At 49.0% G+C, this 4,337-nt stretch overlaps 1 long non-coding RNA gene across 1 annotated transcript; it reads right to left on the bottom strand.

The window, feature by feature from the left end:
• Window positions 1–579: 579 nt before the first annotated feature.
• On the bottom strand, window positions 580–3,989 carry LOC149915873 (uncharacterized). The gene is made up of 6 exons (XR_016471366.1): window positions 2,156–3,989; window positions 2,001–2,076; window positions 1,616–1,683; window positions 1,421–1,517; window positions 820–1,150; window positions 580–714 (listed from the first exon to the last, which is right to left on the bottom strand). It is a non-coding gene; the product is annotated as an uncharacterized LOC149915873 (long non-coding RNA).
• Window positions 3,990–4,337: the final 348 nt, after the last annotated feature.

Below are 4,337 nucleotides of genomic sequence, written 5' to 3'. Positions count from 1 at the left end.
CCAAAATCTCTATATCTTCATTCTTATTTTGGTGGGAGACCCATGTACTGGCATGGTATTTTCTGGATGAAATGGACTCAATGGGCTTAGAAGTGTGGAGTCTCAGATAACTCTGGTCATCCAAGTGATCCAAAAAGTAATGTAGCATAATGTTCCCTTCCCTTCCCTTCCCTTCCCTTCCCTTCCCTTCCCTTCCCTTCCCTTCCCTTCCCTTCCCTTCCCTTCCCTTCCCTTCCCTTCCCTTCCCTTCCCTTCCCTTCCCTTCCCTTCCCTTCCCTTCCCTTCCCCTTCCCCTTCCCCTTCCCCTTCCCCTTCCCCTTCCCCTTCCCCTTCCCCTTCCCCTTCCCCTTCCCCTTCCCCTTCCCCTTCCCCTTCCCCTTCCCCTTCCCCTTCCCCTTCCCCTTCCCCTTCCCCCTCCCCTTCCCCTTCCCCTTCCCCTTCCCCCTGCCCTTCCCCTTCCCCTTCCCCTTCCCCTTCCCCTTCCCCTTCCCCTTCCCCTTCCCCTTCCCCTTCCCCTTCCCCTTCCCCTTTCCCCGTCTTCCCCTTTCCCCATCTCCAGACATGGCTGACCTGCTAAATCTCTTAGTTCTGCAGGCAGCACAGCTGTTTGGCCGGCCGACATGCTGCATATACAGGTTATTGTTACCGCAGTAAAAAGAAGTGGCATCTAAAGTCAGCTGTGAGGACTCAGGGTAGACACGGTGATAATGGCTTCTTAGCACCAGAAAAGAGACAGAGTGGTTATAAATTGAAGGAGATTCCATTTAGGGAATAGGAAGATTTGGAAGTGGGTCACTGAGATGCACAAACCGAGCGTACTTTCTGCCATCCCTGTTGGGAATCCATCCAATGACGTATTCCTCTTAATTCTGTAGTTGTGCATCCTCCAGCCCGCCTTGTCCTCAGGCGCTCCAGCCCAGATGGACCTACCACAGCTGCCACTCTCCCCACTCCCCCAGGACACCTGGAGCCAGAGTGTACATGTACATGGCGTGCCTGGACTGAAGGCAGCACTGCTAATTACCTGCAGCAGTGCCATCATCTCCTCTGCATTGACTTGGCCCAGCAACAGTGGCCTTGGAAGGGAGATGGAAGGAGTGATTTCATGCACTGGTTGTGTGTCCTAGATTGTGCTTTGCTGACAGGGGAGCTGAGGAGAAAGAAAGCAGGTGGAAAAGACTTGAAATAGACTGTTTTCCTTTTTATTTTTTGGACAGTGTTTAGGGCTGGACTGCAACGTTGCATGATTCTGTGCTGGGACTTAGTCATAGCCATGCCCTCTCATTTAACCAGGTATGAGCAGCAGTGCTGGGAGAAGCAATTTAACTGCAGTGTTTCCCAATGAAGAGGTGTCCACCCAGGAAGTGCTGGCTGTGGTTTCATGTGGCTTTGCACTTCCACACATAGGTGATGGACTTACCAGGACTGACGAGGATACGTATGTACACCAAGGACTGACTCACTGCAGTGGGATAACTTTCAATCCGCAGGTTCTGTCTACATCCAGATTTGAAGTCCTAACAGCGGGAGTTAAGTTGCAGACCGGTTTGTCAGATGCAGAGCAAACAAGCCTTGTGCCTTTTAGGAATGGAAAGCTCAGTGCTACGGTACTCACAGTAAAAATGTCATCCATATGTGGAGATCTGGGGAGAGTTTCAACAAAACCCAAGGTACAGTAGGGAACTTAAAAAGACAGATAAGCAAGACACCAGTCCAATTTATAATTAATGCATGTGACAGTCATGTATTTTGAGGGGCTATTAGTTAGGATGGAAAAGTGATCCAAAGTGTAGGGAGAGCATTACTGAATATTGTATAAAATAGTGGCATCCACGCTTTTATTGTGGATTAAAAAAAAATTAGAGCTCAGAGAAGAGCTGCAAAAATGAGAAAAGGTCTGAAAAACCTGCTGTGCGATGATAGGCTTAAGGAGTTCAACCTATTTAGCTCATCAGAGAACAAGTTGAGAGGTGACTTGATCTCAGTGTCTAAGTACTTACAGGGTGGAGATTTCTGATAGCAGAGGGTCCTTTCATCCAGCAGGCAAAGACAAGGCTCAGTGGCTGACAGATGGAGCTGAAGTTAGAAAAATTCAAATTGGAATTAAGACACAAATATTTAACAGGAAAGGTAATTAACTTCGGAAACTACTCACCTAGGAATGTGCTGAATCCATCTTTAAAGGATCACTGAGGAGCTTTGCTCTCATCTAAACACAAGGAGTAGGCTTAGCTGCATTCATCCATGTAAAAGAGGGGCAATATCCTCCACCATGTCTATGTGTGCTCCTCTGCTTGCTGAGTTGCCTAGTCCCATGGTGAGGACATGCCTTGAGGTTGGGGCATGTTTCCTCCTCCCTTTGGCAGCTCTGCTCTACAGGGTGTGAGCATGGGGACTTCCTTTCCTGGGGACACTCAGCTGATTGTGGGTTTCTGTCTGTGTTTAAATGTGCCTCACACACCAGTGTTTCACCTCTATTTTCCTTGAGTTTCCAGACCATACACGTTTTGATTGTAGATAACAATGGCTTTGGTATCAGGGTTGTTGAACCTCTCAGATGACTCTGTCACTGGAAGACACGACAGTCTCTGGGGCTGCCAAAGGTGCGTCTTCAAATTGAATTCAGTCCAGAAGTTCATCATTAGAAGAAACCTCTTAAGAAAATATGCCCTACTCTCAGAACTCTAATTGCATGGTAATGAAGTCACAATGAACCATAGTAGGTGTCAGGGCCATGGTTACACAAGGAGAACTTAATGGCCCTGACCAGCCCCACCAGGGCCCATGCCAGCAGCTATTTAAGATCAGCCCTAGCTCTTTTTCTCACCTTTACAGAGCTGTGTTGGTGGCGAGTCTAACTGCTGTCCTGGCCCTGCCTCCTGAATGGGTCTTGGATCTTTGCTAGCCTGTAATACTGCTCTTGACCAGACCCATGGATGGACTTTGGGTTCAGTTCATTGCTTTCTGTGTCTGGGACTGCTGGTCAGTTCTGTTCCCAAACCTTGCTCTGCCTGCTGTGTTTTGATGATGTGGAGCTGCTCCTGCAGGTGGGGGCACTGCCTGAGTTGGGGTCACCCTCAGCTCCTGGCTGCCTTTCCCAAGCTGGCCCTGCTGCTCCTAGAAGTGGGTATGTCCTGGTAAATAATGTAGGAAAATGTTTCCTGAGAACAGCCTGTGTAGTCCTGCAAGTATGTCTGCACAGCAGTGCCATTCCCGTTGAGTTGTAAATGAATCTCCTAAGGCTGATGGTGTCCAACCAGTGACATGTTAAACATGTGGGGTGCAGTGCTTCCTACCGGACTGCAAGGCCCATTTTAATGGCTGGCATCACTGAGTAATGAACCCAAATAGAAAAATCTCCTTTAGTATGAGACTTTCGTAAGCCTGCTGCCTATGAGGGTGAGGGTGCCTGTTCTCATGGCAGTGCTCCCACAGTGTGGGTGGTGAATGTGACAGCAGAAATGAGAAGAGCGTATGGAATGCCTGGAAGAGGTCACAGAATCACAGAATGGCTTGGGTTGGAAGGGACCTCAAGAATCATCAAGCTCCAACCCCTCTGGAGCATGCAGGACCACCAACCTCCATATCTAATAGTAGACCAGGGGTATATTAGGCTCATCCAAGGGAGATCTTGCAAATGCATGCGGAATGCCAATGTCATCCATCCCTGGGGACTGTTTATTCACCCAAGTCACTGTCTAGAAATATGTAGGCCTTGGGAGTGGTATCTGTGTTGTATGTGTGCCCTCAAAGCTGGTTGCACCAGCAGCATGCCAAGGGGTTCTGAGGGTTCAGAGATGTGCTCCTCCACCCAGCACCACATGGCATATTACACCAGAGCAGAGTACTTCAAAGCAGAGAGAAAAGAGGAGGAACCAGCAGCAAATCTGGTACCCTGACCTTTGTCCTTAACTTTTCTCTGGACTTGGTGACAGGGCCAGGCCCTGGGGACTGCCACCTGCCAGGCCAGCAGGTGGGCAGCATGCAAAGAAGCTGCATGGGAGCCAGTTATGGTTGGAAATGGGCATCGCTGTTGCATGGCAGCTTTTCAACCAAACCTTCTTTTTTCTTGTGTTATAGTGCAGAAAGCTGAAGTATTTTGAGTGAAACAAGGCAAAGTCTATTTGAAGACAAATTCATTTTATTGAACAGGGGCTCCTGAGCCACATTGTTTGCCCACCCACCAGCCCTGCAGGCTGTGCTCAGAGCAAATCCTCAGCGGGGGCTTTCAGACAGCTCCTGGCTCCACTGAGTCATTCCCCAACACACAGACCACAAATTTCCTCAAGAGCAAGTGTTGCCAAACTGTTTTATCCAAGCAAATGCCGTCCTGTAGT

The sequence above is a fragment of the Phasianus colchicus genome, chromosome 15 (assembly GCF_987193195.1).
Source record: "Phasianus colchicus chromosome 15, bPhaCol1.hap1.1, whole genome shotgun sequence".
Taxonomy (NCBI): Eukaryota; Metazoa; Chordata; class Aves; order Galliformes; family Phasianidae; genus Phasianus; species Phasianus colchicus.
The sequence above is the reverse complement of the archived record's forward strand: the minus strand, read 5'-3'. Positions and strand labels throughout refer to the sequence as shown.